The following is a 27,327-nucleotide window of genomic DNA, read 5'->3' as shown; positions in this document are numbered from 1 at the left end:
ACCATATCTTCAGAAACTAATCAGCTCAGAAAAAAAAAAACATTTAAATGTTAATTTTATTCACTTTATAAACTATTCAACATTCAAGTTGCTTATTATGCCTATCCCATGGGTTTTTTTCTGTCTCAAAGCAGAGACCATTTTATGCTTTGAAAGTAAGGTATTGATTTGAATTTTCACACCTGAGGAAAGCAGCATGTTGTCTGTTCAGGCAAAGAATGAGTTTTCTGAGTACTACTAATACTCATAATAGTTTCCTGTCTTAGGGGTCATTAAAAAGCCATTTTGCAAATGCCACAGAAGGAAAAATTGGAAAGAAAAGCCCATCCCTGTGTGATTAAAAATTACTTTAACAAACCTTATTATGAGAAATTAGAACCCTACTTTTAATAAGCAGCATTACCAAAGAACTGAGGCAGATTTATGTGAGCGTCCAGCAGTCATACTGCCATGGTCCCAAGGGCTGGAGCTGTGCACTGTTGGTTTGCTCAGCAGTAGCAGCATGTTCCAAATCAGGCACAGACAGACCGCGGCACTGTGCTGAAGTCCACTGAGGCACACTGTACACTGTAGATGTGTTTATGCTGGCTGCGGAAGAACAGATGATATGCAATGGGGCATGAAGCCTGCTGGAACAAAGCTCCTGTCAATGTTTTGTGAGCTTATCTAAGTGAGTTTAGAAAACATGTCATGTGGGTGCAGTGGGCTCATTCTGGCAGAAGTCTGAAAGCTAGGTTTTCTGTACGAGTTTCATTGAGCATTTCTGGCACAGCTTCCTTTCATTTCAATTCTAACCAAAAGTTTGACACAATTGCTATGGAGAATTATTTGTTTCACCTGCTTTATTTTGCACAAAAGTTCGGGTTTCCAGTAGTTCTGATCTGTCATAACAGCAAACCCAAACAGCCTATTTCTGATGTCACTTAATCTAACATAAATCTAGGGGATGAATCCTTTCATACATCATGTTAGTTTACCTCGTGATGAATCCTAAGACTACCTCACAGGCAAGTATCTAGAACCTTTCAAGCAAATCTGTCCGATGACTAAGAGTGCATCTAAAACAATGTCTTAGTGCACTTTTCCATGCAGATCTCCCAGATGCCCTCACTTTGCACTTTGGTTCACATCACAAAGGAATCTCAGAGGTAATGAGTTAGATTCCTTCTGGGTTGAAGCTATACTTTTGACTTCACATCCAAAGAAGAGCAATGAAGCTGGTGAAGGGTACAGATAATAGGATCTAACCTGGAGAAAAGGAGGTTCAGGGGGAACCTCATCGTTCTCTACAACTCCTGAAAGGAGCTTGTACTGAGGTAGGGGTCGGTCTCTTCTCCCAGGTAACAAGTGATAAGATGAGACCAAATGGCCTAAAGTTGTACCAGGTGAGTTTTAGATTGAGTATTAGGACAGATTTCTTAACCACGCTGACACGGGCTGCTCAGGGAAGTGGTTGAGTCACCATCCTTGGAGGTGTTTAAAAGATGCATAGATGCGGCACTTATGGACATGGTTTAGTGGTGGACTTGGCAGGGTTGGGTTAATGGCTGAATTCAGTGATATTAAGGGTCTTTTCCAACCTAAATGATTCTATGATTCTATAAACCAAAACATGTGCTCCAGGAATGTCTAGTGCATCCTTGTGCTAAGGAGGGCTCAGTCCAAGTGATGACACTGGAGTAAGACCTCAGTAAACATACAGAAAGCCGCTGTGACTGCTATTCAGTATGTTCTGATTCTCCTGAACTGTCATCTTTCTGTTGAGATGAGTCTCCTAAAATGGGACAATTCTTTGCTTTTTCTACACCTATTGTCCAAATAAAGCCACAACACATTAGAGAGACTGTGAAAGAAGCTTCAAGCTCAAATTTAGTAGAGTGATAAACTGTGAGGTAAGAAATGGATGCCAGATGCAGTAATTTTCACCAAATCTATATTTTGAGTGCATATAAAACAAGTTTAAAATACATTATGCAGAAGAAGCAAGGTGTCATAGGTTTACTTGTTCTAAAAATCCAAGCAGAAATTTTCCTTTCCCCTGTCCAACTGTAAGAGAAGGAGGTTGAACCAGGGGTAATTGACTATACAAAAGAACTAGCTGGCAGATCTGCATTCCCGGCTAATAGCCCTTCTAAAAAACTGCAGGGGGGGGAGGAATTTTTCTCCTTCTCTCCTTGCAAACGGAGGACACTTCACTTTCTGCCTTAACGGAGGCAAGGTGTGTGTGTGTGTTGGAAAAGCTTTGAGGCTGTTTTGCTCTCGACCTGGTCATCTGGCTGCTCCCCAGCCTCAGCTTGCCTGTGTGCTGCCCTGTCTCCAGCCTGAATCTGCTCAGATTTCATCTTAGAGTCTGTGCTCACCGACGAACAAAGGGGGAGTCCTGTCTACAGCCAGCTGCAGACAGCGTGAGTTTAGTGGGAAAGAAACTGCCCTTCTTTCCCCTTTTTTCCCCATCCCCTCCTCGGTGGGAGGGTAAAAATCTCCATTTTTTGGTTTCCCCTGCAACCCAGGGCCCCCATGCAGTGACCACCAGAGCCCAACAGCACCCACTGCTGACCAACACCGAGCACCGAGGCTCTGCTCCTCCTGTGATCCAACAGCGCTCCTGCCGACAGTGATTAGAAACGTGCTAGAGGACAGAGAAGTATCAAACTGTTTCCTTTTTTTAAGGGGACTTTTGGGTACAGGATTATTGTTTAGTTGTTTATGTGTTCTGTTACTGTTTCTGCCAATATACATATATCCTTTAATAAAGGGTTGTTATTTCTTCCTTTTTCCATACTTCCTCGATTGGAGTCTCTTAATTTTGGATTTACGATTGCTGAGAGAGAGGAGTTTGGTCTATCTCATAACTCATCCTCCTTAGCAAAACACTCCAGTCTCCTTAAACTGAGACAAAGGTTAACCAGGGTAAGGGAAAATGTATAACCTGCAGGGTTCTATGTAAGTGATAAACCTGTATCTCCAGTGCATACACTGTAGGCTTAAAAAGGGTCTGAAATAGTCCTGGAATCTGTTAGTTTGTTTTGTTGTTGTTGTTGTTGTTGTTGTTTTGTTTTGTTTTTGTTTTGTTTTTGTTTTTGTTTTTTTAAATTATTTTTTATTTTTATTTTTTTTCTTTTCTTTCCCCCCCCCGTCTCTTTTTCTGAGGGACAGAACCTTAATATTAATTTTCTGAGCATTAACATTATTTCAACTCAAGATACTAAATTTTGCCTTTAAATGCACTATAGCAGAACAACATTGGAGGTTGTTATTTGTAGCCCAGTCAAATGGTCTAGGAACTGTTCAAGGCAAATACTTCCTTATGATTTTGTCGCCTGCCTAAAATTTACCTCCAAAATCACAAGCATATCTGAGAAAGCTTAGTGTCCAGGAAAATGTAGACAAGACAATCAAGGACTGTCTCAGCTGGATTGTGCCATTATTGAGTTTAGTAGGAGAAGACTAAGTTCTAGGAGTACCCAGATGATGTCAGATAAGAGATCCCATCACAATAAGTTATGAGGAACATGGAAGTGGTAGACATTTTGTAGATGGCCCCAAGTAACATGATCTAAGTCTGAAATTAGCTCCAACTTTGAAGATAGCCCTGTTTTGTGCAGGTGCTGAGGAGAACAGTGGCTTGGACCAGATGGCCTTCAGAAGTCCATTCTGTCTTCACTTATTCTATGACTCCACAATTTTTAATATTTGTTACTATAAATGTACAATCGCTCGATAAGGAACACACAACGTGACTGAGGCCTTCTCTTGTTTCAAGGTTCAGTGTTTTTGTCAAACAGCATTTCATACCCTGGAGGAAAGAATTCTGGTAGCCAAAAGATTACAGTGCTTTGCTGGAGTGAAAGCAAATGGGTTTTTACACAAATACATAAGGTTTATCTCAGAGTTTGAGCCTTTAATTTAAATAAGCTTACACCACAGGTGAGCCCAAGTTATTTAACACTCACAGAGCCTTGCAATTACATGGTATAAATGAGGAGTCCAATATAATCAAATTCTATTCCTAGACTCCTTCTACACTGTATCACCTCAAGCAAACAACTTAAAAAAAAATAAAAAATAAAAAAAAAAATCAAAACATTGGTACTTCAACATACATGAAAAATTTTCACTCCAAATAAAACAGTGAGCAGTTAAGAGCAAGTACAGTTTTGAATTACAGGCACATCTAAAGGCCCAAAAACCAGCATTGATTCTCCTTGAGTTTTAGTTCTCCTGTCAGTGATAGAAGCAATTTAAGTACGTAATAATGTTCCTTCCTAATGGATGGATTGACTAAAGGTATAAATAGCATAATTGGGTCTCCAGTTTCATTATTAATTATCTGAACACACACATACACACATAAACACATATATAAATATTTGATTAAAAAAATTTGACATTTTTGAAACAGTGACATTTTGATTATAAACATGTGCATTAGCTAATTCTCCCAACACTGGCAAAGTAGGGAGATAAGTATTAATATTCCTTCCTTAGCTGAAGGAAAATCAAGAAACTGCAATGAGCAGTAAGTGATTTTTTCCAAGACCGTGTATCAAATTAACATAAGAACTTAGGCACTGGTTCTGTGCTCATTCCCTTACTTCACGTTGCCTCTAACTTGATTAGTTTCTTATGACTAACTATTAATAATTCTGCATCATGCAATCATCCCTGGGTTAAAGAGAAGTTCATTCTTAATAAATGTCAGGGAATCTAAACAATTTTAGAGTACTACAAAATGTACAATAATCATATTAATTAAAGTGGACTCTTTTTGATCATGGCCATAACCTGATATACCGAGGCAGTCAGTCTCTCATAGGCTCTAATTGCCAGACAAAATTACATTTTAAATATATCAGGAAAATAGAATCTTTTCCTGCATTTAGAGTAATTATTTTTCTTCTCTGTCAACTGTGCAAAATCCAAAATAACCCTTTCTACTTCTTAGTAAGCTAAGTAAATAATAATAATATAATATAAAAATCTGTGTAATCAACAGAAGTCTTGGTAAATAAAGGTAACAATTTTCAGTGATCAACAAAAAACCTATCACTTGACAGTGAAGTAGAAGTGATTCAACTTCAGTAGATCTGATCATCCCAGACAGTTTTTAATCAATAAGTCTCATTTAGCAAAGTACATAAGTGCATGCTTAACAGAATTGGTGAGTTTCGACTCCTCGCTCGCGGTTTCTCAGAGAGGGTCTCAGTCGCACGGTCCCCCTTTGGCAGGAGGAGAGAGCGACCGACTCTCTTCTCTGGATTTCAAGGCGAAAAGTCCTTTATTCGAAACTCCCGCAGCTTATAAGGTCCGGGGGAAAGGGAGTGGTTTGAGGGCTCCGCTAACCAATGGGGGATACAGGAAGACCGAGGTCCCATAACAGGCTATGGGACCAATCATGTTCGTGCAGAGGTGGGGACCACATTCGAGGAGGTGAGACAATATGGTGCCGAGTGGGGGGAGGCCGCGTGGTTACATAGACCAAGGGAAAACTGTACAATAAAGAATGTGAATCATTGCTGCTTTTTCACTCCGCTCGATTCCGGGGAGCTGCTGCTGTGATGGACCCGTTTCTAAAGTCGTTCTTTCCAGGATTCGTAATCTTGGAGCTCTCCCATTCATGCTTAGTATTAGTTTGATACCATCTTCATGGTCATTAGGTCATGAAGACATACCTGAGCAATCTACTGAAACTGGATCTCTGCTATTACATTGTGGTTCAAACCAACCAGTGAAGTAAATATAACATGTGAGAAGGTACATGGGCTCTATCTGCCTTCCTATAAACAGGTAATTTCTTACTGGTTAACTCATGGAACAATATATATGGCAAGAGCTTAAGAGAAGATGCCGAATACAAGACCATCCACATTCTCATAAAAGACAATGTGAACATAAAAGGCAGCTACAAACATAAGTTTCAAAGATGACAGAGTTCCAGATTAAGTTATTTCAGGCACAACCCTCACTTCTGAGTCTTTTCTGGTAGGGCAAATAGGTTTTCTTGTCCACTCTCAGATTGCACTCATTTTGCTCTTTCGAAATCCTTATGGAATTATGGAGGGGAAAGCATGGAAACTTAAAAGTTGATATACCTTTACAAACACCACATCATGCTGGATAGCTTAAGAGGTTTCGCATCTTAAGCTTAAAAGGTTTTGAAAATCACAAAATGAAACACCAGTTAGCACCATGAACTCTGCCAGCTCTTTAATCTTTCTGGCTTGCTCCATAGCCAAAGCCCCCTTCCCCTTGGCAAATGGGATGGGAAAATCTGCAGCAGCAACTCTACAGCACCAGGCCATTGCCCTGCCTCTTGACTCCTCCTGATGCCACATGCTTCTTTGCCCAGCTTTCTCTGAAGTGGAAGAGGAAGCAAGAACAACCAGGTATGGATGTGAACAGACCTGAAATTCCAGGGACACTTGGAAAAACTCTATAGCTTCTGTAGATTGCCCTCTTAGGAAAAAAAGAAGACTAGTCTCACATTTGCACTCATCCTCCTGGCCACAGGACAAGTAATTCTGTCTTGAATGATCTGGCCTGTCACTTATGCAGATGGCAGCACTGATGGACTGCTAGCTCTGCCTGTAAATTAAACTCCAATTAACTGTACTATCCCCTTGATAGGCAGTGATAGCCCTCTCCTTCCTTACTCCTGTTCCTAGTGACTATGCCAACACAGACTTGAGGCACAAGTTGCAGTCAGAACATTAAATTAGCCCTTCAGCTTTTTCTTCATTTGCTTTCTCCTGAGGTTGGTCTCAGCCTCAGAAGCTGCTCCAGCCTCAGTACTTCACCTTTGATCAGTAGACCCAAAGCTTTAGCAGTCCCTTGGAGATGCCTCCATTCCACATTCATGAGACCCCGCCTGGAGCACTTCCTCCAGCTCTGGGGTCCTCAGCACAGGAGGGAAATGGACTTGTTGGAGTGAGTCCAGAGCAGGGCCACAAAGAAGGCTGATGGGATAGAATACTGTTTCTATGAAGACACGCTGAGAGAGTTAGGGTTCTTCAGTCTGGAGAACAGAGAGATCCACATAAGGTCTGAGAGACCTTATAGCACCCTCCAGTACCTAAAGGGGGCCTCCAAAAAAGCTGGAGAGGGACTTTTCACAGGGACATGTAGTGATAGGGCAAGGGGGAACGACCTTAAGCTGAAGGAGGGTAGGTTTAGATTAGATATTATGAAGAAATTCTTTATTATAAGGATAGTGAGACATTGGAATAGGTTGCCCAGAGAATCTGTGTGGATGCCCCATCCCTGGAAACACCCAAGGTCAGGTTGGATGAGGTTCTGAGCAACCTAATCTAGTTAAATGTTCCTGCTCACAGCAGGGGAGTTGGACTACATGACCTTTAAATGTCCCTTCGAACCCAAACTATTCCAAGATTCTATGTTTGCATTGTGGATCAATAAGTTGAGTTTTTCAGTCTAATGGCACTGCTAGCATTGTACCTCCACAGAAGTCCAAGGCAAGTTTTTCTTCTGAAAGCACCCAAAAGCCAATATACACCTTTCGCAATAGGCATATTGTCAGTAGCACGTATCTAATACTTCAGCAGTACCCACAGAAATAGACATAGGTTGCTCCAGGCTGAGATAATGGAAAGAATTTAGGGCAAAATTTAAGCTAAAGTTAAATTATGTCTGTGTGACAGAGCTATAAATTTAGACAGAAAGAGAAAGAGTAGTTACATGACTATAGGTTTTCAATGAAGGAGAGCTTTTTGGGTAATTGTTGAACCTGAGTTTTTAATCTAAAATTGAGGTGATTATTTAATTTGAGTTTTATTAGGAACTATGCACTGTAACAACATCCTCTTTCAGTTTGCAGATATCAACTGGGTAAGATAGGCGTGAAGACCTAGGATGAAACATTACACCTCACTGAAAATTCTGCATGTCTAATTAGTCACCTAAAGGACTGATTAATTAAGTTTGGCGGGGAGTGTTGCTTCCATCCTATTAAATCCTTCCTGAAAATGTACATCTATTCCAACAAGTGTAATCAGAAGGAAACCAAATTATAGAAGGCTACTACTACAACTATTTCTAAGCTTGCAGAAATCCTTTGCTAGATGCTACATACCACAATGAAATACTGGAATTAGAACTAAAAGGCATTCTATCTCCAGTTTCAAATATCAGAGGAATTTCATTAAATCATATTGTACTTCCAGTTAGATACGATTTTAACAGAGAAAAAAATAGTAATAGCTTTCAGAACTTGCATTTTTGTGAACACCTCCAGTTTCTAAAAAAAGTCTTTAATTTTAATTACAACTGAAAATATTTGCAATAAATACAGATCATACTAGCTAGCGACTATTAAAAACTTTTAACATTTTTAGGAATCTCTGACAACATTTAGGTTACTAACAGCTTACAAAATTTAGACACAGAACCTGACTGGTTGAGAACTAGAACTATGAAATAAATTAAATTCCCATATACTTATTCATTCTCTCCTTAAGACAACAGGTTTGTAGCCTTTATTAGAATCATAATGACTGTTTGTTTTTTGGTTTTGTTTTTGCTTCCCTTCCTAAGTCTGGTACACTCCACAAACTCTTAGACAGCCCTGCTTTTAAAAAGTAAGATTGTCAGGCTGCATCCATGTAGTTTTCAACCCACTTTGATTTTCTGAGCATCAGCCATGGAGTCTTCCCTTGATGGCATATTATGTTTTCCCTGTTAGTAATCTGCAGAATGGGAACAGAGTTCTGATGCTCTTCTTTCTCCCTTACTCGGAGAACACCATTTGACTGACTTTCCAAGGAGCCTGCCTCAGCAGGGAGAGCTGATCTCATCCATTTAACACAGGAAAGGGCAGAACTGGGAAAATGTTAGCTGCGCATTCACCTCTTATTTATTATCAACAATGTGCATTGCAGTATTACCTGGCAGCCAGACTGCTGCACTTTCATCTCTTCATACCACAAAACAGACGGAAATGGACAGTTTATAACCTGTAAATAGGAGTCCTTATAAGCACAACTACGGGGAACCATCTTGGACTGAAAAACATACAGTCAGAATCAGTTGTCTGTGTATATCTTAAGTGGCATAAATTTATGGAATACTATATGAGTAATTCATGTCACCACATAAGCTGTAGTGTTACCAGGCATACAAATATGACTGTATCTGAAATACGACAACTAAAAAAATATGTAAGCATTGACAAAACTACCCAGGAAGTACTTCTTTCCTGTAAAAGTTAGAAGCTGGTATTCTTCAAAATTTTGTAAGCATTTACATTTTTGGTACAAAAGTTTTATAATTATAATACATACAGTATCCTCCAGAACTTTAGCTATCAGACTTAAAAGCACCAAATATAGATGCATTTAATTAGCTATAAGGAAGAAGCTTTTTACAATGAGGGTGGTGAGACACTGGAACAGGTGGCCCAGAGAGGGGTGGTTTCCCTGGAAACAGTCAAGATCAGACTGGAAGGGGCTCTGAGCAGCCTGATTTAGTTGAAGATGACCCTACTCATTGCAGGAGGGTTGGACTAGATAACCTTTAAAGGTCCCTTTCAACCCAAACTATTCTATGACTCTAAATTTAAAGCCTCAAAAGTCTGGACAGAAAGAGGCACAAATTTTAGCTACTGTCCTCACACATCAGTTATCAAACTTCACTGGAGGTTTTTACTTCAAAGTATGCCTCATCTTCCCATCAAAAGTGTCTTCCAAAGGAAAAAAAAAAACATTAACAAACAATCTTTCTCTCTTCTTTCAACACCTTCTGGGGGGAAATATTTGAACGCTTTTTTCAGTTGAGAAATTTTTATGAAACAGTATGTTCCAGGCTGCTTTGACTTGATCAATAATCTACTTGCTTTTCTATTTTCCACTGCAGCTATTCTATTTGGCATAGGCCACTAAATAATCTTGCAAGCCATAAGATGAAATCTCAGAGAAGAATAATCACTACCATAAATCCTGTGTTTCCTTCATTTTCCTCTCAAAACCAAAAAAGGGTTTTTACCAGTGCAAAGGAACAAAACTGCTGGAGCCACCTCCAGCTTCCAACTTGAATACCATCCAACAACTTTCCAAGTAATTAAATACCCACAGGATTAGTTATGTACAAATACCTAGGGAAAAATTTTTCCTTCTGCTGCGCTATGCAGAACATAACTCCCAGTAGACCAAATCTGATCAGATGAAATAAGATATATAACCAACCCACCATCCTGCACTCTGAATACAGTCAGTAAAAGGAAGAAAGTTGATTTCTGAATAGCATAAGTACCTGACAGGAATGAAAGCAAGCAAATCTCAGTCACCTACAGAGTACCTGGGGCAGCTCTTCACTAAATTCACTGGATATCAGCAACCATAGGAGAGAGCCATGATCGGCTGACTCTCAGATGAAGCATCATCTTTCACTAAGCGCTGCCAATCCAGACCTACACTCTAGTGTAGGTGACCCACAGCACACAAACTTTTAACGTGTTTGCTGCTCCAATTTCCGGGCAGGTCATGTATTTAAAAAGGATTTAAAAACAAAGAATCAGGAATGCCATGTGTGGCTTGTGGGTGCTGTACCCCACTGAGTCCAAGGTAGGTATAGATACACACAATAACAGAGAGCCCCATTGCTACTTCTTGGCTAACACAACATACTTTGCCAGTTATTGGCAAAGAACAGTTGAAGACAGAAGGTGCCCAAATTCAATTTTTTTTCCCAACTATTTTGAGATTAACCTTTAAAAATTTCACAGTGGAAGCACTGCAAGTTCAATCTCATTGACAAAAAACTTGCTTTTTTCCTTTAGGCTTTAATAGTAGCTCATGGATCTCCATGCAAGTATAGTAATGTAACACAATCACAGTGAATTAGGAGGCCTTTTGCTTTCAAGACCCGTCACATGCGTTATGTTTTTTATTAATACTAAGCATACTAGTGAAATCAAATATAATGATATTATAAATATAAATTCTTTATCCAAGAGCTCCTAAATAGAATAAAACTTCAGTTAATTCACTCCAAAGCTAGGAAATCATAATCACGGTGACTTGTTTTGTAAAACTAGAATTAAAAAACTGAAAGTTCTCTTCAAAACCTACTTTTTTTTTACAAGGTTGTCTCAGATATAGTATTTCTTCAGTTAAAAACAAACAAGGAAGATAAGCAAGCAAGCAAGTTCCAAACATACACTGCTTCTACCTTGAACGTGATCTTTTCGCACTGCTTTTTTCTTCATTTTAAGAATGGAAAAGGCATTCTCCAGAGATTGCTCTGCACCCAAGTAGAAGATGCAATTAAAAATCAGTCTTGTAAAACGTTATTGTTTCTCACAGTCAGGATAGCAATTGCAGCCTTTTGCAACCGGAATGTGAATGAGCTCCTACTGTATCCCATGCAATTTGTTCATCACAAGTGGGTCTCTGTGTGCCCAAAAGGTAAAACAAGTATAGTGAAGCTGATAATAAAGAAAATCAGAACCTGGACTGGCAGGTTAATAACAAATATTCCCTAGTTAATAAAACAAATAAATTCTGTCTGGAAACAAATTCAGTGTATTTGTGATTTTAAGAATTTTTCATGAAACACATACAGATGTCACACTTTAAAGAAAACCAGTTCCCTTCATCTACTAAATCAATCAAATAAGCACTGTAAACAAACCTTAAAATATATTTTTATTTAAAAAATTTATATATGCATGGTGTATGGCATTGGCAGTAAAAAAAAAACAGTCAGATGCAATGTCCATTTTTCACTACTCTGTCTCTGACTACCACTATAAGCAACTGACACCTAAGGAAAGAGTAAATGAGTGAGGGAATAGCAGCAATTTTTTCTCAATAGTCAAGGGAATTCCCAAGCCAAAGTTTGTGTCTATACCTTTGCTCTGATAGCACTTTAGGGGGCTTTTGCCAAGAATTCATTAAATGATTTCACAGCCTGCTTGTGTAAAAGAATTTCCAACAGTTTTAAAATTTTTTGAAAGCTTTCAGGTTGAAAAATTGTGTTTGATGCCCTGATTCATTGCACCACCATAAGAAACAGAATAAATAGCCTGTAACTTCTGTTCCTTTCCACACTGTTAAGGTATATAAAGGTATATAAAACCCTGAGCTATTGTTCAGATATGTTTCTCATAAAGTGAACTTCATCTCCTATTTATAAGTTGTCTTGTACTCTTAATTGCTGATCATTTTATTCTTTTGTAATTTCCCTCTTTCTCTTTTGAGAAGGAAATATTCACCAGCATGAAAACTTCAATACATTCACACATCATGGATTTATGTAAGTATATACGTAACACCATAATGACATTTTCTGCCTAGTCTTCTTTCTCGATAGTGCCCAGTTTTGACTGTTGCTGAGTTTGAAGAGATGTTTTCAAGGACCAATATACAGTATTGCACCAAGACCTACTGTCTAAATGCTAATAGCTAATTTCAAAACCATTAATACAATATGTATACTGTAGGTTATTTTCAAATATGAATTAATTTTACTATTTGAATCGGAAATTTCATGTTCTATTTTACTGAAAAATCATTCTATAATGTAAAGTTTTCCTAGAACTTTTTACCACAAGAGTTAGCTCTCATTGCCCTTAATCATTTGGTCTCATCAGCCAAGTTGGCCACTTCTGTACTATCCACATTTAAACTATTCATTTTAATAATTTGACAAACCTAGCAAAAAAAGAATTAAGCCTTGAAGAGAATAAAGAACTAGTGAGCTAAACATTTTGGTAACACATACATATGAAAATGCTTTGTCTTCAACAGGACAGCATCCAATTTCTGCTGATCAAACGGTACAGTAAGAAAACCACACTTCTTTTAGGATTACAGTGCTTTTATAACTAATCAAAAGAGATAAACCCCCTCAAGATTAACATTTTCAAGCAATTTGTTTGGAAATAAGTATTTAATCCTGCTTAAGTAAATATGCAGAAGGTAAGTAAAAATAATATTTGAAATGCTCTTGGAGCTATATTAAATCAGCAAATTATTGTAGCTTTCTTTTACTGTAGGATTGTATATATACACATATGACTCCCCACCGCAAATATACAAACTATGTGCTTTATGAGTTAAAAAGGATATTAAAGATTTGGCTCATTGATGTCCTTTTCCTACAAGATACCCTGAAACGTGGCATTTATCTTGTTTCTGTCATGTTGGGATTGCACATTTGAGAGAATGTGGTCACTGATTTTAATACTAAAGACACATCTCTTTCTACACAGAAGTGCTAAGTAACTCCATGTGACTATTTTAAGGAGGTGAACCAACCAGCTCCAAAAAAAAAAAAAAAAGGAGGAAAAAATGTAACAGTTTAATCATAATTCAAAGTTAAATTTAGAAGCTACATCACACTCTACCCATTTTTCCAGTTCATGTTTCCAGACTAAGTCCTAGATGGCATAAAGCAACTGAAAAGTTAAACAAGCAGCCCACTTACACATAAGTTACAACACACAGTAGAATCAGCTGTAAGCATGAGATGACAAGGTGGTCTCACTCTGAAGGCAGCTCTAGGAGGACTACATAACAGAGCAGAAAAAATAATTTATGCATACAGTAAATGATCATCAGCTTGCAGAAGGGCCCCCATTAATTTTGCCATTTGATCTTCCATGAATAATTCTAAAGAAAGCCCCAAATTAACCCATCAAGCAAACACCAGGGAAGGATCAAGTTAAAGAACTAGCTGGTATTCTTGGTAAACACAGGACTGGCACTGCTGCTCAGATCACAGTGTGTAATTGTACTGGGAAATATGAAAACTCTCAATAATAATGTTTTACTACAATTAAGTTTAAAAGCTAAAAACCAGCACATTTTGGCCAGACAAAGATGTGGTTACAGTCCAGATCTACAAACAGAGCAGCACTGCAAAGCACTGCACTGATGTTTTCATTCTGAACATGAGATTGGCTCATGAATGCTTTTGTTGGAAACAGGGTCTCAGTGCTTCCAGCTTCCAACACCTTCTGCTGGCCCACATCTCCTACACAGCTGGGCAATTTCATTCTACTTATCAAAAAGACTACAGCTAATTAAAAGCAATGCAATCTTTTGGAAGGCAAAGAAGGGAGAGTATTCAACCTTTCCATCACTTCAAACCCAAATGCTCAGATTCAGTTCTGCTAACAATTTTGGATTAAACAAAAAAATAAAACAAAAATATGCACATTGAATGGGTCCTGACTTTGACTTTGCAGGCATTCCCTATAGAAAGAAAGAAAGAAATATATACCTTTTCTTTCTTTCTTTTTTTTTTTTAAATGAATTTAATGAATTACATTTTTGGGGGTGATGACAAAGGACAGAAGAGTAGCGAAACAACACAGAAGAGTAGCAAATGTTTAACCAGGAAATCTCTCAAAAGCTTTTTCAGTTTCACACTGCTCCAGTACCCCTTCTATCTGAATTATCTTGTCTGTGCATTTTACAAATTTCCTGGCTGTTGTAATGCTCCCAGACTGATAGTGCCCAGCAGAGCCAGGTAGCAGTAGGGCCTCATTGTGCCAACCACAGCACAAAGCACGATGGCAGATGTTTTATCTGCCCCAAATTGCTTATAATCCAGTGACCGTGACACGTGTCTTACTGGTGATAGCACAGTCATAGCCAGCAAACGGGCCCTTCTCCAGTGACATTGCTGCAATTTCACACAAAGATTTAAAGTAATGTTTATCAACTCCATGCATAAAGGTTTTATTCTGAAGACAATCAAGCATTTGAAATCTCTCCACCGACTTTTCAGGAAACCACCCGTTACCCAGGCTCCAGGCTCTCCTCTCGCCAGCGCAGCATACACAGAGCCAATGTGCTCCACAGCCCTCTGGAAGCTGTCTAGGCAGAGTCCTTTTAGACACAGTTATTTCATTTTGAAAAAGCAGCTGAGGCTTTTCATTTCCCGTGTGGTATTTCTACTCCCAAATTGCTAGTGATCATAATTTCATGAGAAGCAGTTTAGAAAAGGAAAAAAAAGATAAAAACACCCAACGAAATCAAAACCCCAAGCTGGCTACTTTATGTAGAAAATAGTAAACTTGCTGCAGAAGTTGCTTGCTAAATATCTGAATTTACTGTGACACTAAATAAATGCCTTTGTTTTTTCTTCACCTTCCAATTTAGAAATAGTATCAAATTTTTTGCATGTTTTCTCATCTGCAAGTTGGGACCGCCCCGTAATCCTTAGTTTGAATGATTCATGAACAGCAGTGTCTGATACACCACTGCTTAACCACAGGCTTGCCATTTTTATCTTGTATGCATAACTAAAAATAGATTTTAAATGACACTAGTACAGAAGCAATACTGTTTCCATCTACACCTTGTACTCAAAGAACGTTTTTGCCCCTCCAGAGTTAATTTGGCATTCAGACAAAAAATGTAAAGGAACTGCTTAGCAAGGAGGAAGCAACTCCAAAAAACTGATTTTCTTAGGAGGAAACTTCTGTTCTGCTGATGGTTGGTCCCTTTCAGAAGATTTTCTCCAATCACTCAGCTCTACCCTTTGGCAGCTGGAGATGGTGATCAGTTAAGTCTCTCTTCAAGCAGTAATAACTTTTAAAATTTTTTTATCATATGAAAACCAGTTATATGAATAATGGACTGCTGCTTAGCACCTGCTTAATTATTACATTCAGGCTATATCTCTTCTACAGGTATTTTTAATTTATCTCTAAGAGGATTTATGGGATGGATATGCTATTTAAAAAACAGATGAAGAGGTCAGTGCAGCCCAAGGTATTTCATTTTAGTGTTTACAATTATAACACACACTGGAAGTGATGGAAAGATCTCAGAAGACCAGTAGATTTGTCAAGTGCTCTCCCTGTCTCCCACATGCATTTTCAAGGGGGGGTAATGGAAGACCAACAGTAAGCATACCAACATCGTGCAAATTAGAAAGCCACAGATGGACAGCTCTAGCAGAGAATGCTACAAAAAAAAAAAAAAAAAAAAAAAAAAAAAAATCCCACAAAGAAGCACCAGAGACAAAATTTATTTATTTACTACTTGCAGTGAGTTTCACCAGTGAGCAAGATCATCTTTGGTAAATGGACCTTGTTTAGAATGAAGCCAGTTTCACCCGCTTTTCATAGTTAACTTTCAACGGCCACCATTTGATGGCAGAATTCATTGAACTTGTGTCTGTTTTTAAAAGAAATGCCCCTTCAAGCATTACCCTTTGACCAGTATTATTAGTGCTATCTGCCTCAGCAAACAAAAAAAGAGCACTTTTGATGCGGTCATACGAGAGATTGGGCTGCGTAGGAGGAACCAAGAAAATACAAGGACATCCTATAAAAACTAACTCCATGCACTGACCCGGAACCAGGGCATTGCTGTGAGAACGGCGCTCTCTGGGAAAACCACTGCTCATTTGAACTCAAGCTGGGAAACAAATCTCTACAATGAACTGAAAACCTAAGTATTTGCACAGATCTACTAATACGTGTACAAACGAGACTATATAGGACGCATCCCAACGGAGAGACATCATTATATAACTATTGTTAAAGAAAAAGCAGTACTGTAGGGAGAAGGGGAAGAAGAAGGAGGGGAAGGGAAAAAAAGAAATCTGAAAAGTAGAGAGACAGGGGATTAACTAGTTAAGAAGAGATTCAGTGGTTTCATTTTCAGTATTGCCAGTGTCACTTGGCTCCCCAGGCCTCAGTAAACCCTATAGTACAGCGGCCTAGGTGTAGAAATGAATTTATTCCTGCAGGTTTATTCAGTGATTTGAACTGGAAAAAAATTTTCTGACTGGGGGAAGAGAAAGGCCAAGGTGAAAACATCCTCTTGTTCTGTTAAGACTGAAATTATATTTCAGAAGTCAGCAGGAGAATAAGACATCCAATGTTGAATCAGAATTTGGAGGTAAAGACAATGACATAATTTCAGCATGAGTGGTTGGAAACAAAAGGGCAGTCATTTATTTCTTTATTTGTTAGCAGCTCCAGTCTCTGAAAGATAACTTGGTTCCCCAGATACGGTGGGCAGGAAAGTCAGATTTTCAGTGGGTGAGATACCATAACTCTCAGTCCAACCACCCTTGCCACATATTTACATGAGAAAAAAAATCCAAAAAGTCTTTGTCAATGACCAACAAACCAGAAAATCAAACAAATTTTTCTTTTAAGAATATAGTTAAATATAAATGAGTTTCTGACACAAAATACCCTCTAGTATTTGGCTGGGCCCTCTTTATGCCAACTGAACAATAGAAAATTGGGATCAAATTAAGAGGTGCTCTCAGATACATGGTACTACCTCAAAGGTAAAGCATGGCTGGAACAGGCAACTTCCTATTAAGCTTATGAAAAGGAGAGATGTATTCTGAGGGGGAGAGAAGGACGGTTACTAACATTGAATCTGAGTGGTCTCCTGGAACTTTCACAGGGAGAAGGCCGAGCACCAAATGACCACGATGGATACAAATATGTTGTCAATTTGCTGTGACAGATCCATTATGGGTGAGCAGCTTAGCAAAATGAACTTGATCTCAACTGTCCCACAATATAAATTGCACAAGCTCAAGAGGACTTGAGCTTCCAGTTCCCCCCTCCCTTCCTCTGAGGTTAGCAAAAGTGAGTTGGCATCCAAGAGAAGCAGCAGGTCAAGGAACGCCTTATGCACAAGAATAATCACTCTAGGAAAGACCGCCTTGTCACAAACCACATTTACCACACTGTGAAACGACACATTTTCAAACACACATGCTCCCACAGTTGCTTCCTTCTTCTCTAGCTGCAAAAACGAAACGTCAGTGCTGTTACAGACAAAAAGTCAGATATTTGTTTGCATATTCTGATTTCTCAAATTACAACCAAACGTAATAGCACAAGACATTTTTTCCTACCAGGAACTAATGAAAAAACACAAGAAGGATAATGATCTAGAGGTGGTAGCAACATCAGACTTGTAAAATGACATTTCCCCAAGGTATTAACAGTAAGACTTTCGAACTCAATCGATGAGATATACATGTGACATACATGGGCAAGTGAAAGCTAGAGCTTTTAAAAGGTAGTCAATTTTCAAACACAGAAGATTTTGACACAAAGTGAAGTGTTAAGATAACGTTTAAAGGGTACATTAAAATTTTCGATCACACTTATGGGGTTGTTCAGGAAAGGGCATTTCAGCATATCTTTAAGTCTTATGAAGGTCTCAAGAATGGGAGCCGTAGGGTTTGCTGAGCCAGGGCATGAGCCACCAGCCAAACTCAAAGGAGCTTCAAAACAACCACAGTAGCAAGGGGTGGACTGAGAAAAGGGGAATCACATTAGCTCCACTATTCAGGAAGATTTCTCTCACACTGTGATGATTTTATTAGGAAATACGATAATTTACAAGAGAGCCTGGTATTTCTTTACTTTAAAATAACTGCTAGAGCAGACAACAAAGTTTTATAGAAGATCGCTTGCGAATTCAGTATAGTACAAGCTTTGCCACACACATAGACCTGAATGCAGGTACGGAAAAAAGGCGCAACCAAATATGTCCTCCTAGACAAAATGAAGATAGACTAAACTGCAGTAAGTGCCCTCCGTGTATGAAATACAGTTTATTAAAATCTAACGCTGGTTAGTAAAATCTAACCGTGACGTTGCTCCAAATTCCATGTTTAATGCCACAAAATAGAAAGAATAGCAAGGACTACCTCCTGGCTGATGATCAGATAGCTTAGTATGCTGCTCCCCATACTATGCGGACCCTGTGGCGCCCAACCTTAGCCAAGTCCAATGGTAAGTTTCCTGCTTGTGCAACCTAGCCAGCACTGCGTGGCTCGGTCAGGTGGCTAGGATTCCTCAGTTACATCCAAGAGTGAGTCGACATTCATCATATAAATCAAATACTTTCTCACATAGTTGCTTTAAGTCACCTGAGTTATTCAGCGACCGATTCCACTCCCCGTTCACCCCCACATGTTTTAAAGCAGTCAGTCCAGTGTTTACTACAATACAGCTTTTTAAGACCTATGTACCTTGATACTTGCAGGAGTGAGTACACTGGCACCAATGCTAGCTTGGGAGGTTTTTTGAGGGCTTTTGCTTTTCTTAAGCCGACCAAGTCCTCACTAGGAATGATTTTTTTTGGTTTCTTTTGTCTGTTTTTGTTCGTTTTTTTGTTTGGTTTTTTAATCACAAATAATTATATTATTGTCATGAACGCTGATTAGTTCTCCACTCTACTAGCCTATGACTTTTGCACCTTAGTCTCAAAGGCCTGATTATCTTATTCGTACACTTTGCTGAAAGTAAGTGGTCCCAAATTGTCCAGTCTTCCCATAGGAAATGAAAAGAGATAGTAACTTATGGAAAGAATTAGGTGAACTAAGTTTCCATTGTCCAATGGTGACCGTATGAGACTGGATAAAAAATAGGCATTAACATAGACTGCTACACTGCCATGAAACCAAAGGAGTAAAATAATGAGCTCTAAAACAGATGAGCATGAACTAAAAACCAAACAACCCACACATACAACAAAAATAATAAAACAGGCTCCAGTGTCCAATATTTACTACACATATAATTTCAAGTTGTTATTTTTACTGACATCTTTCGGAGCCGCTGCGCATTGCAGTGCACTCTAATAGAAACAACACTGCAAGAACAAGAATAGTCTCATTTTCAGCTCGGTCTCCACTAAAAGTTGAGCTTAGTGTTTTTCAGTTCCAAATTTAGCTCTGTGTGGAACATTATCCAATGTATGGCTGCTGAACCATACATAATGATGTCACGGTAATAAATAATTCTAAGAATCAATTTAAAAGCAAAGTAATATGAGGACTACTTTTTAAAGGTGAGTGTGCTCTGAGGTCTTACACATGTAGTGCATGTTCACGGCACAGGTGTGAACGACATTGGAACTACATGTGGATGATGCTCCGTAATTTTCGCAACACACCAGTTGACAGCATTATTCCTTAACAGAGAAGCAACTTCTCACAAATACCTTCAGCAGATTCTATTCTCTTCTGCCATCCCTAGAGGACCTGTCTGAACCTGACCATTACGGATTCGACTTCATTCCCTTTGTCCTTGTGCTCTGTTCAAGCCATACAACTGGTAATTAAAGCAGAATGAATCAAGATGGGGAGCTGCCATCACAACAGGTAATTAAGCACTAGCAACGACAGAACCCAATCCACCGAGCCAGGGATAATGAAGGATGTTTTTCATTGTGTTTGTTCACTTTCTCACCCCCATCACCTTTTCATTGTAGCTTCTCCATTATAATATCTGCTACTGAGCTCTCACTTTTCTGCTCTTCATTTCTCTCTCAGCCCCATATTTCCAACTTGCTGGAATTTCCTTTCCTGAAACAGTTACCTGTGGGCCTGCTTCCCCTTTTCAGTAAATTGCTGTTCCTCTTGCAACAATAAAAGTCTCTCTATCCCTCTCCCCACATAATGAGCTATATACACGTCAAATCCACTGGCTGACATCTATATTCCTGGTGCGCTTTTAAAACAGTGATTATGTTACCTCAAAAAATTTTAAGTGTGTTCAAGGCTTGAGAGCACTGTGTGTGTATTACAGACTGTATTCTCTCAGTCGTGTGTTTCCAGCTTCAGCCTATCTATACTCCGTTTCCTCAGGATCAGACCTTCCAAAACACTGGACACTTGCGCCTGACACATTTAGGGAAAAATTGATCCTCTTTGCGCAGCCTCTTTTAAGGGAAGATCTATTTATAAAATACCTTGATCTTTTATGCTACAGAAGAGATACTCACAAACACAAGCACACACACAGAGAAGAAAACCTCTACTGAAAATGTGAGCTCATGGAGTGTTCTCCTCTGAGATGAGTCCTTCCCTTTCTGCAAGGAAGGAAAGATCTACAAATTTCTGCAGCACCATTTTTCCTTTTTCTTCTTCCCACAAGTAAGAATGGATTTATCCAATCCATAATGAAAGGCTACACAGCAATGGAAAAAGACATCCATTTGATCCAGTGTTACCAATCACATTTACATAAGATACACATGCAACACCAATTTCCCTCAAGCACTCGTGCAATATGAATGCACCTCCCATTTGAGGCATTCTTGATCAGACCCCATTAAGTGTCTGCCTGTATAATTAATTGCAAGGTATTACACACACACAAACTAATGTTTCATTTTATCTAGGAAAGGATTAGTTTATGAAATATAAATCACAAAGTACTGACGTTTTAGAAACTGCTTAATCTATGTGTGATACATAGGTCTGGATGGTAAACTCTTCTGGTCCTAAAAATATTATCATATGTTTTACCTTCCCTGTCATTACATTTACTGTCACTTCATCATCCCAGCGTTAGTCTGGTGCTACCAGACTACCTTTGCCTTTGTATCAAAATGAACGAAAAATCCAAGTTAAAAAACCGAAACATACCTTGAAAGAAGTGATGGAATTAAAACAGACTGAAAGGAGTTAAACTCTCTCCTACATAGCTTCGTAAAAAGAAAACTCTGAAGTATCAACATTGAAGTTCTAGAAATTTATCATTATGTTCAGACTAGTAGAGAAAGCACTGACGGTTTTTCCTACCTTCATTTTTAGATCCTAACCATAAAAAAGTGAATGTAGACAACAACATATATTGTAAATAGGACTCAAAATCCTACTAGGCATATATATCTTCAGAAAAAGTTACCCTGCAACTTGAAAAATTACATCATTAAGGAGTCTCCTAAACTGGATTCCAGAGATGGGAAACTAACATCTTTATGTCGTTTCCTTTTTTTTTTTACATACTTAGAAATTTCTACTGCAAAAGAAATTTTGTATTTATTTGTTGGATCAACTCTATACCATTAAATAATTAAATACACTTCTCCACAAGGCATCTGTTTTATTGACACAAGCAGTGCAGAACACTCCCATTTGTCTACCTGCTTCTGACTGCCAAAACCCTTCTAGGAATCATTTCCATGGTGGATGTCCCTGTGACAAGGGTTTTCTAGAGCCTCACACTAGCTTAACTGAAATCTTTTCACATTTTCTTCACCATTTCTCTGGAACTGGAGCAGTCTCACATATTTCAGTGTAAGCAAAATTCCTGCTTGGTCACACCACTGTTTCAGGATTATAAGACTAAACCAGTCTATAGATGTACGCCCTAGGTATTGAACAGTTGCCACAAATAATAAAATTCAGCAAAAAACCACAATATAAAACTCTACCCTTACTTTAGTCTCTCTTTTATGCACTAATGACATGCTAGGATACCTTTTTTACAACACTGCCCATCTGACTAAATAGCTGAAAAGAAAACAGTGCCACTAAGTTATTTAGCAATGTTCACCACTAATATACCCAAACACTTATCTATTGTTTTATGAACACGTGGGCTATGCCTCAGTTACACCAGATTTTCTGAAGTCACTTACACTAGCATAATCAATATTTTTCATGTGGTGATAATGTAAAAAGATGTGTCACATTCAACTTACCTATCACATCAGATGTTCACGAGCCACAGTTCTGCCTCAATCTGAAGAAAACTTGACCTGTTGAATATGAAGTAACACATTTTCACTCATGATGAGATCTTGCACTCTTTAGAACAGGCTAACAGGCCACCAATTTTTGCGACAAAGAACCAAAAGCACTTTAGCACTAGAGACAACTTAAGAGTCCCAAAATTTGTTTCCATCTTCTGTTGCAATTCAAATACTTACAGATAACTTAGATTTACCAGTCAGTACCCTATGTCATTTTAATATTTATACAATGTTCACCGTGATACAGCATTTAGTTTTGGGAAGTATCTCAGAGAGATGTACAAAAACCCCTGAAGGCTACTGATTGTTAAAAACTGGTACACACAAATTCTTATGGTGCCCTTTGAACAAATCTGCAAAGACCAGAAAACAAAACATGCTATTCTTCCTTTACTTCTGCTTTTCATCTTTTCTCCTTTCTATATATTTTATCTCTCTCAGAGTAAAGTCAAAAGAAGGGAGGAAAAGAAAGGAAATGGAAAGAAATAGTAAGCAGTGTCGGGGAAATGAGGGGACTCTTTTATGCCAAAAGTACCATTATATCAATTGCATTTTTATATAAGCATCTCTCTGAAAATCGTAGCTGTCAAGTTTTTAGTTTTCTTATACTCACACAACCTAACTGAGATCTTGAACAGTTTTGTTGGAATTTCTTGATCTGTAAAGCAAGGTAAACAAGACTCTTTAGTAGCCTACATTCACTAGAAAGTAGGCAGATGTCAGAGGTGCCCAATACTCATTAATGTATGTAAAATATATTCTAATGTTAATATTATTGAAAAGAAAAGAGGTCAAGCTTAAAGTCTCTACTAGTATGACAGTAATATAACATTAATTTTTATTAGCTAACTTTGAGTTTGAGATGACACAGTACACAATCTTCTGGTGTACAGAACTGTAAGTGTGCTATATTAGTTGCCTCCCAAGTGAAGCACAAAACATGAATTCACCATTACTGACTTAAATTGTTTCACTGACTCCACTTAAGCAGCACAAGAAATCTTGTTTCAGACTAGGCTAAGAAAAAATACGCCAAGTCAGGACCATTTAATCTATGACACCTCATACTGATTTTTTTACGCAATATCTATTTACATGGGCCTTCCTATTTTTCCCTTGGTCACATGAATGTAGGAAACTCCACTGCATCCACTGAGATCAGTAAGCAAAGGCTGAATCCCATTTCTACTCAGTTGAGTGGCAGAACTTCCACTGACTTGATTAGGAGCTGTAGCAGTGCCTGAATGGCAAAAGATATCCTGCATGTCCCTTTTACTTGCCTTGGGCTACAATTATATCCATCAATATTTTAGGATATAAGAGGGAAAAAAAAAGAAAAAAAATTCAGTTATTTGATAGAGTTGAGAGAGGGGATTATTTCCATGTTTTGTTTTGTGGTGAGCCACATTTACACATAGCCAAGTACAAACAAGAAAGTAAAAACTAACACTGTTACATGATGCAAGGAAAAAACCAGCAATCTGCTTTGTATCAGGAAACTTCCTCTGGATTAATACTGTCACACATGCTTGCATGGCATAAAGAGGAAAGAGATGCAGACCATCAAGTTTCTAATATTGCCTGCCAGCAAATTGCCTTGTCACACACACCTTCCATATGAGAGAAGAGTTACACAGCCCTTTGTGCTGATTTGCATCACTTGTTTGCTATTACAAAATATTCCTAGGGAACATTTCAATAATAAAAGAGATTAGCTTCAAGCCAGCTGGACAATGCTCTGCAGCTCAGATTAAATGTATCCACTGCTTTCAAACCAACAAGTCAAAGCTGATCCTCCACCATTGTCATGGGTTTACTTGTTCTAAAAAAAACAAACAGGAATCTTCTTTCCCCTGCTGCATGTGGGGGAGGGATGTTGAATGGAGAGGACAGTTTTCTGCCTTGGGTGATTACCTACACAAAGGAGCTGGCTGGCAGAACTACATTCCAGCCTGATAGGGGCTGAGAGAGGGGGGAGGAGTTTTTTTCCTCTCCTTGCAAATGCAGGGCACTTCACCTTCTGCCTTGACAGAGACAAGGTGGGTATGTGTGTTGGAAAAGCTTTGAGGCGTTTTTCTTTTGACCTGGTCATCTGGCTGCTCTCCGGCCTTGGCTTGCCTGTGTGCTGCCCTGTATCCAGCCCGAATCTGCTCAGATTTCATCGTAGAGTTTGTGCTCACTGACGAACAAAGGGGGAGTCCTGTCTACAGCCAGCTGCAGACAGCGTGAGTTTAGTGGGAAAGAAACTGCCCTTCATTCCCCCTTTTTCCCCTTCCCCTCCTCGGGGTGTGTGTGGGGAAATCTCCATTTTTTTGGCTTCCCCTGCGGTCCGGGGCCCCCAGGTGGCAACCAGAGCCCAACATTGCCCCCCCACCGACCAACTCTGAGCACTGCAGGCTCTGCACCTCCAGTGATCCAACAGCGCTCCTGCCAACCGTGATTAGCATTGCACTAGAGGACAGAGAAGTATCAAACTGTTTCCTTTTTTGAAGGGGACTTTTTGGGTACAGGATTATTGTTTAGTTGTTTTTGTGTTCTTTTGCTGTTCTTGCCTATATACATATATCCTTTAATAAAGGGTTGTTATTGCCTCCTTTTATCCATACTTCATCGATTGGAGCCTCTTAATTTCAGATTTACAATTGCTGAGAGAGAGGAGGTTGGTCTACCTCATAACTCATCCTCCTTAACAAAACACTCCAATCTCCTTAAACTGAGACAACCCCCAACCTTGTGAACTATACTTTCCTTTGATTTACATTTCCTGTGGTTTGAATACCTTTGAAGTAGTATTTGCATTAGGTCCTTGGAAGCAATCAAACCTCTGTCTTTGAAACTATCAGGAGTAGGAAATGAAACTAGCTCCTTTAGTCCACTGCTGTTCTCAGAAGGGTCTCTCTCTACATTCCTCTGAAGGTGCACAATTTCTGTGGACTTTAGTGGGTGGTCCAGGCATTTGAGCAGCCATGACTGAAAAGGGCTTTCACAGCTCTTCCTATGAGGATCTCAAAACATTTAAAAGGCGAGCGGCAGGATAAACACTCACGTATCTACTGAATCTTTATAATCTATTTGCTAAAGTTTGAAGGGAAAAGATTTTTTCTTTAAAACTTTCAGATCCATAATATCTTTAAGAATATTACTCATCATGTTTTCAACCTATAGTGCCTTTACTTGTATTTTTGATTAGAGGAAGGTTTATGTATCAACCTCAGTATAACAGAAATATATTAGCAACCTATTCAAGCATAGATACGTATGTTTATCTAGATAAAAAAAATTACCTTGAAAATTCACACAGTAAGTTTAATACACAACACCTTTCTTCTTTTAATTTCAAATATTGTGTTTCCTCATATAGAGAAATGAAGTACCATTTCCTTTTTTAGATCAAGATGGAGTTCATGACTCAACCTTCTCTTTGCTTCTTTCTTTCAAAAGACCATCACCTTACGGTGCACAACACACAGTTTTGCAATACTAATGAGGGAAAAGGTCCTTGAGTGAATCCTATTAGATGTGCTCTTTACTGTTTTTCTGCAATATGGCTGTTTACAATAGAGAACATTTTATCTTTGGACTAAACTGTCAGAGTAGGAAAACATGCAAGTCACTCAAACCAACATACAATTTCTTCAAAGAGTTAAAGCTTCAAAAAAGAGTTGATTACTCGGTGAGTGATACGAACTATTTGGCATGCAGTGTTATTCTATCTTCCTCTTAAGGTTGTTTTACGTTTACAGCATACGTGTTATTTTATTCTCCCTCAAATGGCAATTTAAAGACCCTCAACTTTAAGTTATTATTCCCTAATGTCTGAGACAAGACACTAACAGCAACAGTTCAGATATCACAGCGCCTCTAAAGACACAGGCTTGGTCAGCCACCGCTCTGGCCCTGTGCAGAGCTTCCCAATAGGCAAGTCATGATGGAATAAGCGGAGCAAAACTAGATGTCCTAGAGAATAAACTGCTACCCTTCATGGAAAGGACAGACAGACAGCAAAGTCATGCAAAGCAAAGACAATGTGGGACTCCTGTGGTGGAGATCACCCCGTCTGTGGCTCTCAGGGGACTGGGCACCTTGGGGAGATGTTGCTAACATGAATTTTAAGAGAAATCCCATGATGCTGCCTCTCTTTTATGCCACCTCATAGGGTCATAAAACCCTGTAATTTAGCAATTCCTGTGTCATAGCTATGAAGCATAAGGAGACAGTAACTCAAAATTGAAACAAAAAACCCAAAACACATGTGGAAAGATGAGCTCTTGATTTAGGTTCTAACTTCAATTTTTTGCACATCATACAAGGCTGCACACCCTACTATAGCGATCAACCAGGACAAATTTTCACACTGATCTGTGTTCTAGCCATGAAATGCTGTAAGCACTAGATAAGGATTAATTCTTTCATCCAGTGCACCAGGAGACCACTGGGAATTTATCTGAACGGAGAGAACTTTAAATAGAAACAAAAAACGGAGTGTTGATTAACATAACTCAGTATTTTCTTTTTAAATGTAATTGAGGAGCTGAAAGTTTGGGGATCTGAGTTATGCACTCCTTGTGCACTCAGAAGATACTGAATGAACACGAGCAGTGTAAGCTTTTCCAAGGCTGTTTCCAGCCGAAGTTCATTATCTATGGACTTCTGGAAAAGAAAACCCAAGCCCACAAACCAAACCAACTACCCAAATGTAAGAGATTGTCTAGTTAGATTGTGTAGATTCGCATAAAGGATACAACACCCCCCCAAAACCTCTCTATCAAACCACTGTCATAATGTTGTAAGACCATTTTACAGTGGAGCCAGTGAAGACTGCTCTATG

At 38.8% G+C, this 27,327-nt stretch overlaps 1 long non-coding RNA gene across 1 annotated transcript in view; it reads right to left on the bottom strand.

Moving 5' to 3' along the window:
- Positions 1-27,327, bottom strand: part of LOC114000482 — a 321,816-nt gene that overhangs the window by 105,410 nt on the left and 189,079 nt on the right. The window contains exon 3 of the long non-coding RNA XR_005564532.1: positions 22,449-22,505. This is a non-coding gene — a long non-coding RNA (uncharacterized LOC114000482). The remainder of the gene's footprint in view (positions 1-22,448; positions 22,506-27,327) is intronic.

Source organism: Pipra filicauda, unplaced genomic scaffold, assembly GCF_003945595.2.
Source record: "Pipra filicauda isolate LSUMZ 115617 unplaced genomic scaffold, ASM394559v2 scaffold331_size1881853_pilon, whole genome shotgun sequence".
NCBI classification, from domain to species: Eukaryota; Metazoa; Chordata; class Aves; order Passeriformes; family Pipridae; genus Pipra; species Pipra filicauda.
Note: the sequence above shows the minus strand (reverse complement) of the source record. Positions and strands in the feature narration are given on the sequence as shown.